The following is a 16252-nucleotide window of genomic DNA, read 5'->3' as shown; positions in this document are numbered from 1 at the left end:
ATGTTTCAGGCTTCCGTTCCGGTTTGTTCGTGGATGGGTGGCGGCGAGGTCCCACTGAGTGCCATCATGACCTCCTGGAGGGTCCCCGCGGACATGTGGGCAGACGTTTCCATATCAGGCTGACATAGCAGTTACAGCATTCGTAGAGGACCCAGGCTGGGATGTAGACACCGAGCCCCATTCATGTGATTCTCGGGTGTATTCCATCTTTTACTCGCTCAAGTCAACAAACGTGTTCTTTGTCTTTTGGACGCTGAGGGATTCACCGTTGAGCTGAGGGTTTACACACAGTAACTCTTAACTGTAGGTGGACTCCTCAGGGTTGGTTATGAGTCTTCCACCGACTTGTGTTAGGGGTGAAGAGCCATGCAGCTGTGGGTGAACAAGCAGTTAAGCAAAAGGGCTGGCAACACACACCCCTGGAGGTTCCAGTGTTCAGTCGCTGAGACTGAGGAGTCTGTCCTCGCAGCCTCAGGTCTGCCTGTCAGAATGTCAGGGAATAGGCCCGGTGATTGGCTACTGCTCTAGAGACGGGACCACTAATGCCATCAGGACTGGTGGCGTTGTGAGTGTTCTTTTAGGAGTGACCCTCATGTCAGCCTTAGAGAGCAAGAGCACCTGGTCGTCTGATGCAGCTTTCCTGTTGGGCTTAGGGCTGTCAGCCTCAAAGCAAGAGTAGAATGTGTTGAGCTCACCCGGGAGGGAGGCGTCGGTAGGCTTCATGAGGCTGGATTTGCGTTTATGGTCTATGATGGCATAAGCACATGCCATTCACATGTCAATAATCAGATGTCTTTGTCAGAAAAAAGAAACCAATATTAGTGAATAAATACAGCCTTGGTAAAGGATGGTTTAATGTGAACTGTAATCACCAATGAAGTTGCCACACAAAGCAAATACAGTAACTTTTAGGCAGCTACTGGACCTTGTTTGACATCGCATGCCCTAGTTAATGAACCCTCTTTGTCATGTTGTTTCTTCCTGGAGTGGTGTTCCTCCATACTGTGTCTGTGTGTGTTCTGGTTTGGCCTCCTAATGCTAATTGGTCTCCTGTGGCTGTGGCCGGCTAAAAGGGCTAGAGACTAAGAGGGTGTGAGAAAAAGAAAGTGAGAGAAGTGGGGAGAGAGAGAGAGAGAGGAGACAGTTGGATAACAGAATTGTTCTAGAACATTGGACCCAAGTTCCTTCATTATGCCAATCCCTCTCAGAGTCCTCCTCTATAATCAATCTGATTTCAGCAGTTCCATCACGTTTAAAACCATTTCATCAAAGGGAACTGACTGAGTGGATTCTCTCCACTTGATTACTGATATGTCATCACATCTCATCCCACTCAACCAATAAGGCTTTGCTTTGATGCAAATGGCTCTCTATCCTGGCCAATCACACATCATTTCACCGATGCACAGCCAGTGTAGTTGAAGTGTGTCCTTGACGGGAGAGACACACAGGCTGTCTGGACTCCTGATCCCTACACAGGGCACTGGTCAAAAGTAATACAGTAAGTCGTCTAGGGTGCCATTTGGAACACATCCAGTCAGCCAGTGAGCTCCTTGCTCTGTGGGTGCCCTGGAATGGATTTACTGATTTCCAGCCAATCAGCTTACTGCCATTAGTTACTGGTCAGCCTGCTTGTAATAACAACTCTGGTCTTAATCTGCTATAGTGTCGGGCAGACAGTTTTGATCCCCTTTATGACCCTCTGAGCCATCTAGAGGTAGATCAAATACTTTACATTATATTTTGTTTCTTTTTGTGATTACGTAGTCCACTTGCCAATCTCATTCATATAATATAACCTCACATGGGCAGTCAGGTTGAGTAAAGCACTGAGTACATCCCTATTGTGTGTGTGTGTGTGTGTTTGGCCCGTGCATGTGGGATTAATGTCTTACTGTCGGGCCTTATGAAGGCCTTGCTGCTTATTGTGGTATTTCTGGAGCTGTTTCTGTGTTTACAGTTTGTTGTTGGAGGATTAGGGGCTCTTAAAGCCATAATTCACCTCACATGCACCTTACAGTCAATCCCCTGCATGTGCTGTAACTATCCTGCTTTAGCCAGTGTTGGATATGGAGTGTGTGTCTTTGTCTTTCTGTGTTGGTGTCTGTCGGTGCGTAGCAATCGGCTTGGTGTATTCAACAGTCTTAGATGAAAGCATGGCAAGGTGATTTGGATTGGGACTCCTCCAGTGAAAAGGGGAAGTGTCAGGAGGCAGCCAGAAATCAGCTAATGGCCTGTTAGTTCGATGTTAGCCATGCCTGATTATAATGAAGCAGGCGATGAGTCGAGGTCCACAACATCCCTTCATTAATGAAAGTGACAGAGAGAAATACTACGAAAACAGACACTTGCATTCATATACACACACACACACACACACTTGAGTTCCTTATTTAACCCACCTAAAAACATCAATCAATAAAGGGATTTAAACATTGTAAAAGGTTGTTGACATCAAGACACTTAATGGCACCAAAAGCACTCCAGACAGTCCATAACAGCCTGGATAAAGCTGAATGAGCCAGCTGCCTTGCTCTGGTTTATGGTTGGGCCTTGAGGCCACGAACAGTTAGCTTACGCAGTTAAGTTATTTAGCATACAAGAAAATAACTAACTGTCGACATCAAACCAAAGTTTTCTGACCCAATATTATTCATGAATGTGTGTTTTTGGTGAGTGTATATGTTGGCTTACACACGTGATACACATGGATGTGCATGAGCTCCCGCACCTGTGCTCCTGATGGAGTAAGAAAGCACCTGACAGAAAGATTCTCTGAAATACATTTGTTTAAAATAGATATTTACTGTGGGCAGTTTAACTGATAATGCTAAAGTTCAAAGTGCATGGTTAGTGAGTGAATATGTCTATTCTTTACCAGGAGGTTCAATTGTGAAAACAATAAATGATTTGTGCGTAAAGCTGATGACTAAAATTACATCTCTGGGAATTGTGTCTTTCTGGGGCCATGCCTCAGTTTGAATGCAGTTATGACTGTATAAACTGTTGAAAGGGTGTTTCATGACTGGCAACCTGGCCCCTTGGTAGTAAAGCTATCTTGTCTTCCTTCTGTCACAATGTGCAATGCATTATGGTAATTGATGTTAGTCACCACCTTTTCTTTGCTGGACTAGATGAAGTATTTGTCTGATGATACTCCAACGATCTAAAGCCCAGTCAGTCTGTTATTTACACACTTTCTCTCATAATTATTTGATTTCTCTCCAGAGAAGAGTCCAGCTAATTGAATCTTGTCATTTTGAAAGGGAGGGCAAGATGTATTCTGCCTCTTTCAGCCCGAAAAAATAAGGAGAAATGATAGTATGACCCTTCTGTTACTCTAACAGCTCTTCTCGTCCACTCTCTCTCTCTCTCTCTCTCTCCAGGTCTCTTGTTTTCTCTTCCTCGTGCTGAAAGGAAAACACTTATCCTCCCCATCATCCTGTTACCTGGTAAGTCTCTACATCACTCTCTCTGTTTAGTTGGGCTGTTACCAGTGTATGCGGCTGCAAAGATGCTGTGTCACTGTGCCAGTTTCTGGGACATGTGGAGAGTCTGTGCCTATAGGAGACAGTGTAGCAGCAGGCTGGAATGCTCCCCTACAGTTCTTCCTGTGCCTCATCTACAGGATGAACTGTAGGGGAGCGTTCCTGCCTGCTGCTACACTGCCTCAGCTACAGGAAGAATCTGTCTGGCTTTGTTCTTTGTCACACCTCCCTTGATTCTGTATTTTTCCTTGTTCTTCTTCATATGTCTTTACTGCTGCCTGCACCCATGTTTACATTTCACAAAATCATTCACGATCAAGTTGTGACCAGAGAACATATGACATGTTTTATACAGAAGATGATGAACAATTTGAATTTAAGACAGCCTTTTTCTGAGTGTTTCTGTGTGTTTCTGTTCTGTTAGAGAGAAACAGAACTTGTGTGCGCCAAAACCCCAGTTGGTGACTATTTAGAAAAACAGTCCAGATGCAGTCAGATGCCATTTTTTTTATATACTGGAACAGATCTCCCCTTTAAGTTTCACATCCGACAGAGCTGTTGCATCATATATTTGTTTTCTGATTGGCTGCAAGTCGTATGTGGCTTTGCAGTAATTGTACAGTATGAGTTGGTGTATGGGTCAAAAGTAGGGGACTACGTATGTAAGGATTAGGGTGCCATATGATGGCTGATATGTTGTAACAGCTGTTGACGTTCAGGCAAATATCTCTACCACTATGTCCTTCATTCTATCATACACACAATGTCAGAGCATTGGTTAATGATTATTTCTCTGTCTTTTGGAGGGATAACCAATCATCTTTCTTCTTCCTAGAGAGGAAGTCAGTGTAAATAAGCAGTGACAACGCTGTTGAACATTATCATTTTTGCCTGTCCTCTCCTCCGCGATCACCTCACCAGGCCCCTGTCTGAATCATTTTGGCGGTTCTTAATTGAGAACCCATTAAAACACCAATCAATGGGGAGAAGAGTGGCCACTTGCCCAGTTCAGGACATTAGAACTGCTTCTGGACAACAGAAGGCCTGTCTGCCTGTGATAGCTAGTGTGCATGCGTGTGTGTGTTTGTGTGTGAGTGTGAGAGAGAAAGTCTAGGCCTGTGCGCATGCTTCATGTTAGATTCACTGCTTATTGACACAACAGCAATTAGACACTTTGAAGCTGCCTGCAAATTGTCTGGCTTTCTGTCAATGGGAATGAGCAGGCGAAAACATCTCAAAACCTTGATTTATTTCTACATGTATTTCGACCTCAACTAAATGAATTAGTTATATCTACGTTATCAGGCAGGTTGACTCATAGTACAGTGGTTGCCATGAAAAGATTGCTGTTTTCCCCAGGACATACAGGTCTTTGTGGATAGGCTGTTTGTAAAATTGACTCTGTCCACTCATTTTGTCAGTCCCCTCCAACAGGTCTTCTCTAAACTCTACACACACTGTGATATCAAACCATTTACTCATTTGTGAGTGTGTTTGTGTGCGTGCGTGCGTGCGTGTTTGTGTGAGAAAGAGGAGAAGTAGCTAACTGGTTTACTGTGTAGAAACACAGTGATTGGAGAGTTCTTTCATTGTCAGCCTCAGAGTCACTGCAGCAGGAAAAGCAATGATGTAATGGCCTATACAGCCCCCCCCCCTCATCTCCTTTCCCCCTTCACTTCTCTGTCCTCCCCACTCTTCCTCTCATTACACAGATAAACAGACAAATATGTTGCTGGTCTGTAGCCATATATCCGTGGCCTGCCACCTTGCACAAAATAAATTCTACTAATGGGAAGGAGGTACGAGACCCAAAAGATATCCATCCCCTCCCCCACCTACTGTATGCCCCACTATCCCGTGTGGTTTCTGGAGACAGGTGGAAGGAGGTGATAGTATCCCGTGGACGCCTGATGGGTTGATCATGATGTCATATTGAGATGTGTGAAGTAAATGCCCTGGTGTTTCAGACGACTCGGTGGAGGGAGGGGAACTCACACGTGGTCATCATTTACCATCTCTGTTTCCCAGCATGGTCACAGTCAGTGTAGAAACCCATGCTGCTCGGAGATTGTCTCCTCCAGGGGAGGCTGCTTGCTGATGGTGATTAATGAAGTGAGCTAATCGAATGTAATAATTTATTCTCCGGGCTTAACTCTGAGTACTATAGATCTGCCATACTTTTACCTCCATTAGAAAAGATGTAATATATTTGAATTGATAGGAAACTGCACTGCTCTTAAAGTAAGTGACAAGTCAAAGTTCTGTCAATTTATAGTCAAATAATGTTGTTGACTCAATGTATACTCATTTGTGGTTAAGGCATACATTACAGAAAAAAACATTTGTAAACTAAAAAATGTCAGAGTACTGTGTGATGTAAGTTACAATACATTTAAATATTTGTCCATTTTTAGTCACAAGCTCTTTTCCAGACTGACTTATAATTACTTCATTAATCTTAAGACAGTTAGGTAAGTCAACACCATATCAAAATCATATCCAACACATTTTCTGTCAAGTATTTATCAGTAAATGTATTGCTACTAGGAAAATACAAGTGACCAGTAGTTATTTTTGCCGGACCACGTAAGCGGAGCCGGTCAAGTAGAGTGAATATCTCTTTCTGAGTGAGTGAGTGACTACCCCTTGTTAAATGCCATATTGGTTAGAGACGCGGACTACCAAGCCAGAGGTTTCACGTTCGATCCTCATCATAGTCAAAACAAGTTATGTATTAGCATTTGTTCAGGATAGACAACAACTTTGCTGGCTAAAACCTTCAGTAGCTACAGTACGATATAGTAAGGATAAAGTTGTTTACAGTTATATTGTTATATTGTGATTTCTTGTGCATTTTCGAAGTACGCATCCATGCCTGCTTTTTGCGGTAATATAGGGTAGATCACAACCCCTTGGGCAGTAAAAGTGTAAGGGTTTCCATGATTCTCTTGTCTTTTGACTTGACGAAAAAGTCTGTTATCATCACCTATATTGATAATTACTATATCAATGTCATTCACGAATGAAAGAAAAACTAACGTTGTTATGCCATGAAATAGCTTTGGCTGTGTAAAATTCATATTCAGTCTCACTAGCAATTGCTAAATTCTTATGACTATTCCAAATAGTAAGTTACTAGATACTAGTAAGCCTATTACTGGCTAATAAGCTGTTAAAACGCCCAGTGGCAAAGTCCATACAGTTCACAGATGCTATTTATGGTGGAGGTAAACATAATAAGAAACGTTAGACAGTTAAACACAATGCTTAATGGTGTCTAGCGAAATATTCAAACCTAGCGTGATGTTAATGCGTAAAGAAATTACGTTGAGATCCTATACCGACATTAGGCATATGTATTGCTGTGTGGTGTAGTGGTTAAAGACACAGCCACTCATGTGACCCAGGTTCAAATCCAGTGAAGGCAACAACATGTATCCCTTCTAATCACAGTCCGGCAGAACTAGGCTTACCTGGATATTATTCTGGTTATTTAAGTATTTATTCTCAAAACTAAAAATAAACATAGCATGGAAAAGGCCTGAGTACTCATAATGAGCTTCAGTGGTGCCTTACTATGGAGCAACAAGAGGAACTTCTCCCGCTCAGACCATAGTTACCCGGGTTCTTCCTTGGCCGTCCCACACTTTCGGGTTGGTCCACTGTGCTCTGTCCTGACACCTCAGTGGAGGAACCAGCTTTCCCCGGAGAACAGGATAGGAGAGTCTCTTTGTCAGAAAACATCTGATAGGTCACCTTTTCATAGAGTATCTAAAATTGTTCCACTCCCACCACCTTTGTCTGTTGTCTTTTGTAAATGTATTATTCCTATGGTCTTCTTTCCAGCTCAGATTGTTGTGAGAGCTAATTCTCTGATTCCAATCCACTCATGAATAAGCTGTGTGGTCACCTATAGCTCGCTGAAAATGTATGCACTTACTGTAAATCACGCTTGATAAAAGCATCTGCTAAAGGACAAACATGTAGGTATACTATAAGGACTTTACTTTCCCTTTCCGGGATTATTTTACGTAAACATCAAAACATTTATGTTTTATTTGTGTTTGCGTAAAACACCAAAGGCAATACCTCCATAAGGAGTCTGACAAGGAGGGAACCGAATAGCCCCATCATCTCAAAGTTCCACTATCATATCTGACAGTAAGTACTGACTGCCATCTGTTGTTGTAGCAGAGGCATACACAGACTGAGTACTACCGTAACTTTTGAAATACTAATTACAATCGCTCTGGTCCTACTGTACGAACTAATCTCAACACAGGGTTGTAGCATGTATTGTACGCTGCTCACATGAATAACGCCTAAATAGCATGTTTTCATGAAACACATCTCCACGAAATACAAATATGGGGTACTGTATGTAGGACGTGTGATCTCTGAGGATGAAAGCGAGGGGAAGTGTGCGAAGGACACACGTTGCCTTGCGAGGGAAGACCTGGTGAGCAGCGTGTGTTTGTGAACCTGTCCTCAGCGTATGTAAGATCACGGCGGTAGAGGAGTGTGAGATAACAGTTCACAGGGTGATGCTGGGTGCATGCTAACAACCATCTGCTTTAGTCCTACTGCAAGACGGGCTGCTAAAGAGATGAGCCAAGCTGTAATCAGCCACATATAGTCCGTCAACATGAGGATTCACAGACAATCGTCCAGTACCAGGGTACACTTTTAGAATTAGTGGTTTGATTTAGATGTCGGTCATTTAGCTGATACCCTGATCCAGAGCGAATTATAGTTAGCGGACACATTTTAAGATAGCTATGGTAAAACAAACACGGTACTAGTAAAAACACTCAATCAGATAGTTATCAGCAAAAGCCATTGCTGGAATACAATACAAATAGTTAACAAAGCACAAAGCCTGGTCTTTGCTCAAGAATTAAGCTCAGTGCAGAATCTCTACTGAGCTCGATTTTTGTGTCCTGTAATAGGCTTCAAACATTGTTCGTCTAACTGGTCCATAGTGTAGACAACACTGGTAATCTTTGCACTGTAGCATCAAAGACTGCCACCCCTGACGTATACCTCTAGTGTTTTATTGTTTTCATGAGTTACTTGTCTTTCCTGGCCACATTCTTTCCATTGACAAACCGAAAACAATGCCTGACTTGCACGTATCTGCACACCTGCGTGCAACACACGCTCTGACAAACAAGTACACAAACACACTCCATCCACATGAACAAGAAGTCAGAACACCTTCAGCGGTCAGGGAAGACAATTTGGATGGTTCGCTCTCTGAATATCACGTTATGTCATCCTGAGGTTGTCAAAACAGAGAGGTGAGAGAGAAAGAGACGCTAAGGGAGAAAGGCAGAGACACAGCCAACTGTTGTGGTACTGCGTCATGTCAATGAATCAATTTAATTAACATACACGTTTTCCCTACCGCATGATCAAAAGTGGGTCCGCAGTCTACCGGTCCGGTCTTCGGCGGACAAAAGACGCTGCAAGGCAGCTGAAGCAGGGCCAACGCTGGCTAGAACGGAGCCTTCGCCGTCTCCTAACGTCTGTCGGGTCCATTACATTACTGAGACGCCACGGTGTCGGGGGTATGTCAGTGTGTAATGCTGTGTACTTAACCTGTACTCTGTGTTTGCTCAGTGGACTTGGACTGTCTGAGCGTTTGACTTTATGAATCAGGTTGGTGTTCCACATACAAGCTTTACTCCTGCTATTCCCGGTCGAACCGCAAAGGGTCTTGGACTCTTGCTCTTTTTTGTCCGGACCCCTTCTGATGGTCCGTGGACAGGCGGAGTGGATGGGACCCTGGTCTGTATCTTGCGCGTGTGTTTTTGTGTGTGTGAGTGTCTATGTCCGCATGCGGAGCAGGAGAGGATGGGGAAGAGACAGAAAGAGATGGATCTCCCAAGAACTGTGGAGTTCAGCGTGACCTCCTTTTATACATGAGATGTTTATTGATGAACTCAGAGTCACTTATCTAACTCGCTCATAATGGTTCCAGTAGCTAGCACGGATTGTGTGTTTGAATCCCACGTGGATTTTCACTGTCGGTGCCGACCATTATGTAAGATGTGTTCGACTCTCTATTACCTAACTCTTCCTGCACTAACTGGTTGGATTGAATAGGACACACTCACTACAGTACCAGATAACCACAAAACACAATGCAACCCACGCTGCCCACACAAAACCACACAACCCACATAACACAACCCACACAACACAACCCACACAACACATCAGCACACATGCCTCCAGTGAATGGAGCTGACTGGATGGCTGGGAAACTGTAAATTCAATACAAGTTCATGTTCAACTTATCGAATGTTCCTTTCTTTCTTCTTGGGGGAAAATTAGATTACATACAGTATTTTGCCTTGATTTGAAAAAAAATTTGAATTGGAAGAAATATTTTGGATGAGAACTTTCTTCACACTGTCTCCTACCTTCTCTTTCTTTTTCTTACACTAATTTCTCTGTCCCTCTCCCTATTGTTTTTTCTCAGTTTTGTTCTACACACTTAACAGTCAAATACAATTCCCGTGTTTGTTTGTGTGTGAGTGTGTTTAAGCGTATATGTCTGTGTATACTTTAGCATTTGAATCCCATTCATACTCTAAGAAAACCTATGCTTTTACATTTCCAGGTGTGAATAGATCTTCTCTTGGTCTTCTTTCGTTGTTCATCTCTGTGCTGTCCTGTACCGTACTTCTGACCATAGAGGCCGGTGTCTGCATAAACCACGACTCACCAGCAGGTAGGCACTGTGGCTCAGTGATGTCTGATCAGTGGGATTGAATTGTTCGCCCGGTGCAACTGTCTCTACTTGGACAGTGAGACAGAGAATGAGAGAGAGCAGCAAGATTTGTGATCTGTTGCCATGATGAAAGGTCAACCAGTAGAGCATCAGCACTGAACCTAACCTAACTGTTTGCAATTTTTTTCTGAATTGAAACATAGGCTAGCATATAACACTGAGAAATGTGGTTAGTGTCATTCTTTCTAAGCATTTAGTATTTTCAGTTTTAATAATATTTTTCTTTTCGCTGTTGTTATTTGCTTTGGGAGTGTAAACATGTCTATTCAATAAAAATTGAATTTAGAGAGGGACAATTAAGAGATATAAAAAGGAGAAATAAAGAGATGAATAGAGCCCGAGAGAGAAATAGGGATAAATGGAGTGAGAGACAGACATACAGAAACAGAATGACTGCGAAATGGTCTGAAATGGCGGTGTGGCTCTGGATGTGTGTGGGTGGACGTATATGTGAGTGTCTGTTGTTTCTGTAGCCTTCCCAATGTTGAGAGCCATGCGTGGGACGAGTGTAGGAGGTAAGAGAAGAGCTGCTCATCCAGAGAAAATTAACACGATGCACGACTGTAAAACCCAAACAAAACCAATTACATCATATACTCTCGGTTTCTTTATTCTAGCTCAGGCAAAGATTGGCTTTTCCTGCTAACCTCTGTGCTTGTGTGGGCTGTACTAGCTATGCTAAGGTGTGTGAAGGAGCCTCAGAGCAGTTCCCTGGAGCTCTTAACACACACACACACACACACACACACTGTAGCAGGGATGGAGGGCAGTCAATCTTGCCTACTTCACTGACAGACATTGAGAGACGGATTGTGTGTGTGTGCGCACGTGTGTGTGCACGTGTATGTCTCAGTGTATTTGTAGGTATCTGGCTATGCAGTCCACTTGTAGCCTGCTAGATAGAAGATTTGTTTAGATAAATGTGTAAATATGCAAATCGCCATTACTGTATGCATGGATGGTTTCAGGTCACCTGTTTTCAGCTGTACTTTCAACATGGTTAAAAGGTTTAGAAATTAAAACAAAACATTGGCAAATAACGGTTCCGGCAATAACTTTGACTGGTTAAAGTTATTGTTTTGGATAGTTGTAAAACAAGGAAATGAAAACATTGCCTTTAAACATACCACCTGGCACTTGATTCTTCAACAGCAAAATGCAGTACACTGCTGCCTCTTGCTCCATAGCTAGAAGGAATCCCCTGTCAGGCAGTAGTTCAATTGATTTGGTTAACACTTAATAGGTCGCTATTTAATGTCTCAAGGTCCTGGATGAATGTTTGATATTGCAGTGTACATTTTGAGATAAACCTGGAGACAGATGAACATTTCATTTTCTCTCTCTCCCTCACACACACACACACACACACACATACAAACACACACATAGAGCAGTGACTCAACACCTCTGGCTGGCGATAAGCACACATTGCTGTCAGAGTACATGATGGCTCAGGGGAACTGATCTGAGACCTCACTTGTTCTGAGGTATAGTATAAACATACACCACGCATCACACACAGTCAATGTAATGTGGTCTGTGGCATGAAGCATTCAGCCCTTACATTACTTGCTTCAGCTCATAAATTACTTCATTTAGTCCATACTTTACTTCATTCAGCTCATAAATTACTTCATTTAGTCCATACCTTACTTCATTCAGCTCCTAAATTACTTCATTCAGCTCATAGTATTACTTCATTCAGCTCACACATGACTTAATTCAGCCTGTACATTACTTCATTTAGCCCATATATTGCTTTGTGGTGTCTTCCTGGTTTTTGCAACCTTGATGCGAATCTGCTAACCAATATAGCACATGTAAAGTGTAAAATGTTCCACTGAAATCACTTTTTAGATCAGCAGTTCTACTGTGATAGAAATCTAAAGTCAGAACACTTTAAGGCAAGTAAGGTAGAGATCAAAATACTCTTTAACACAGTTACAGTTTATTAATATTTGCAAATAGAGATTGAAAGACACTAACTCAAGGTTAGTGACAGTCTGTCTGCCGTACAGTTCAGAAACACGTCCTTTTGTATGAACAAGAAGGTGGGACAACATCTCACAAAATGACTGACATTTGAGCAACACATGATTGTGGTCTCAATCAGCCTGGTCTTGTTCCTTTGATTAGTTTAGCTCTGTATTAGCACATCTTGCATTTTCCTACTGTCTAAATACATGGACTCAGTACTTTACTATCAACACAGAGGTAGCTAGTGATTTTTCACTCTCCTATACAATGGTATAATTAATCAATACATCTGCTCAGTAAATTTCCCCAGTAGTACTCATACAGACAGTCTAAAACCCCCCAAAATCAAGCAACAACAAGAAATGTAAGTACAGTGGTTAAGAAAAACTAATTGGTAGGGTTGTAACCTAGTAAGAAACCTAGAGTGGAGCCGGTCTGTTCATGAGTTAGTGACTAACTACTGTAACTATGGTGAATTGTTCCAAAGCAGCGGCCTCCTGCCGGATTCCAGTAACCTTCACTAATATTTGGGAGAAGGGTCTTTACAAATTTTTTAAACAAGCTGAGCAAGCCATTTGAGTCAGAAGTGGTGCATTTTTCTACCGAAACTATCTAGTTAGTTAAATGCTTATATCAGTAATGTAATTGCCTTTGGGACAGTGTTTGGGTATACCTGGGACCCGAAACCCCATTTGACTTGTGAACCTGACTACACAGTTATCAGTAGGAGATAGCTCTAGCTGAAGGGTTGTGTGTTTCTTTGGAACGCAACATGCAAGTATTTAAATTCTCACAACTTAGTTTTTATTGCAGATGCAAATTTTGCACAAAGTATTTTTTATGACCAAGACACTTGTATTGTAAGCTGGCCGTGGGACCTGTGGGGTAATACCATGCTAGTAGACCTAGGCAGAGGATCTCTCTAGTCTGTGATCCTGCTTTAGAAAAACAAAGGATAATGTCTCTAAAGCAGTCAGGGTCACTCCTGGGAATAGGGAAATCAAATGCAGGTACAGGAAAGGTCTCAGGAGTACTGACAATCGTGGAGAATGAAATGGCAGATTCTAACATAGGCAGTCTCTTCCTGCTAGCTGTACTGACCTGTGGGCCCTGGGGGTGTTTCTTACTACAGTCCAGTAGATCACATTACTGACTGCCCGGCAAATAAACCACATGGCCCTAGGTTATAACTTATTCAACAGGGAACAGGTCACAAAGCATTTCAATCCATCCATTTTACATTGCGCAGTTCCCTTCATTTCCACTGGGGGTCTTTGGGTCCATTTGCATTCACAATCTTTTCACAATTGAGTGTGCAAATGGTGAAAGGACAGACTTACTCCAGAAGCAGGATTGCTTGTCTATTCCCTCCCTGCCCATCATCCTGCTGTCTACATTCAGTAGAGGATCTGAGCTCCCCATGCTCCCTCTCTGCTCCCTTTTTCCTGCAGCCAGCCAGCTGTGAGTAGAGAGCCCTGCAATGCAGCACCCGAGTGACTCACACTGAGACAAGGCCCAGACAGACTCACACTGAGACAAGGCCCAGACAGACACACACTGAGACAAGGCCCAGACAGACACACACTGAGACAAGGCCCAGACAGACACACCCTGAGGCAAGGGACAGACAGACACACCCTGAGACAAGGGACAGACAGACACACCCTGAGACAAGGGACAGACAGACACACCCTGAGACAAGGGACAGACAGACACACCCTGAGACAAGGGACAGACACACACTGAGACAAGGCCCAGACAGACTCACACTGAGACAAGGGACAGACAGACACACCCTGAGACAAGGGACAGACAGACACACCCTGAGACAAGGGACAGACACACCCTGAGACAAGGCCCAGACAGACACACACTGAGACAAGGCCCAGACAGACACACACTGAGACAAGGCCCAGACAGACACACCCTGAGACAAGGGACAGACAGACACACCCTGAGACAAGGGACAGACAGACACACCCTGAGACAAGGCCCAGACAGACACGCCAACAGTTACTGAGACACTGCTGGAATTGGGCTCCAAACTGGGTGAGGAAAGGGAGTACAAGGAAGAAGAGGATGAAAGTCGGAAAAAGAAAGTCAGATTGTCAGTTGCGCGCGTTGACAGTTGCTGTGCTCCTATATAGGCCTGTACAGCAACATCCTCAAAAGGCCACACATGATCACAGAAACCACATTCACAGTTTTCCATTATTCCTCAATGTCTTTCCAACATGTAAATGCAGTTTTGGCTGTACCTTGATCCACAAGCAACAGATGACTGACGAAAACAACAGGCATATGCTAATTCTCCCCAAACCATTTGGGACGCAACTGTGATTGTGGAATAAAACAACACCTCTAAAAACGAGACATGATGTTGTCACCACCTGTCACCACAGCATCAGCAACACTCTCCTCAGATGGGACCAGAGGGGGCAGAGCAGGGATGTTGAAGTTCTCTCTCAGCTGCTGTCTGACACCAGAGGCCCTGTTATAGAACAGTGGATGTGCATCCTGGATTTGATTGTGACTAGAGGCTGTTGTGTCATGACCTTGCAAAGAGTACCACATCTGAACTGATTCAGTAATTATAAACCAGCTGGCTAGAATTCCATATCCAAGATATCAGTTTCACATGAACATTTATGTTTTTTAATTACTGGGATATGTAATCTGCCAAAATGTTTTTGTTTATTACCTCAAGGAAAGTGGGATCAGTCCACTAGAGGGTGCCAGAGGGACAGGGAGGTACTCCCCTATCCTCAAATGTGTGAACAGCACCGCCACATGCTTTGTGTTCAGCCCTGGGTGGGTCTCCGGGAATCTGAAACTGAAACCTTCCATCCTCAGCCATGTCACCATCACTAAACACTCTAGTCTTGGCAAAGGTTTGAGACAGTCTGGGTGTTCCTAAGCATCTGCCACTAGCACGGCTCAAAGTGACCTTCCCAGCAAACTGGATAGAGAGAACAACAAGGAGAGAGAGAGAGAAAGGGAGAGTGAGACGGGGAGAGAAAAGGAGGGAAGGTTTTCTGCAATGTTATAAACTAAAAAGGTCAATGTCCGTCGATATTTACTCCCTTACACGTCCTGATAAAAGAAACATCAACCAAAATAAGACCAACTTGTATGCATGCTTTATTTACTTCCAAAAAGCATTTCATTGTATTTGTCATACAGGACTGTTCAACAAAGTTATGAAAGTGGTGTGGGGGTGAAGAATATGACAATTAAATCAATTCACCCAAGGGTGTGGCCTTTGCCAGGTTTAAAATCTCAGCCCTTCGCTTTTTTGCCAGACCACGTGAGCGGGGCCGGCCAAGAAGAGCGAATGTCTCTTACTGACTTACTGACTGACTGACTGACTGACTGATTACCCCTTGTTAAATAGCGTAGTGGTTAGAGACTCGGACCTGGAACCAATAGGTCCCGCGTTCAAATCTCGTCAAAGCAAATTAGGCATTAGGATTTGTTCGGGATGGACAAAAACTTCACTGGCTACAAACTTCAGTAGCTAGGTTATAGTAAGCCTAAAATAAAACTGTTTATATTGTGACTATTTCTGGTGGACTTTTGAAGTATGCATCCATGCATGATTTTTAGGGTAATATACCAGTAAAAGAGTAGGGGTTTCAATATCATTCACGAATGAAAGGAAAACAAATGTTTTTGTGCCATGAAATAGCTTTGGCTGTGTAAAGTTCATAATTATTCAGTCTCACTAGAAATTTCTAAATTCTTATGACTATTCCAGGTAGTAAGTTAGATACTAACCCTATTAATGGCAAATAAGCTGTTAATACTGCCAGTGGCAAAAGCCATACATTTCATAGATGCTATTTGTGGTGGAGGTAAACTTAATAAGAAACGCCAGTCAGTTAAACACAATGCTTAATGGTGTCTAGCGAAATATATTTTAACCTGACGTGATGTTAATGCGTGACAAAATGATCTAATATCGAGATGCTATACCTACTCTGGGCAA

At 43.1% G+C, this 16252-nt stretch overlaps 1 protein-coding gene across 7 annotated transcripts in view; it reads left to right on the top strand.

Annotated features, from left to right (window-relative positions):
• map2 (microtubule-associated protein 2) overlaps window positions 1–16252 on the top strand; it is an 80245-nt gene that overhangs the window by 18506 nt on the left and 45487 nt on the right. For 6 of the 7 annotated variants that reach the window (XM_034297661.1, XM_034297659.1, XM_034297658.1 and 3 more), the window contains exons 2-3: window positions 3387–3452; window positions 10117–10227. The gene's annotated coding sequence lies outside the window, so the exon portion shown is untranslated. Of the gene's footprint in view, window positions 1–3386; window positions 3453–8909; window positions 9059–10116; window positions 10228–16252 lie in introns of all 7 variants that reach the window. The other variant, XM_034297657.1, reaches the window with a different exon arrangement.

The sequence above is a fragment of the Esox lucius genome, chromosome 16, assembly GCF_011004845.1.
Source record: "Esox lucius isolate fEsoLuc1 chromosome 16, fEsoLuc1.pri, whole genome shotgun sequence".
NCBI classification, from domain to species: Eukaryota; Metazoa; Chordata; class Actinopteri; order Esociformes; family Esocidae; genus Esox; species Esox lucius.
Note: the sequence above shows the minus strand (reverse complement) of the source record. Positions and strands in the feature narration are given on the sequence as shown.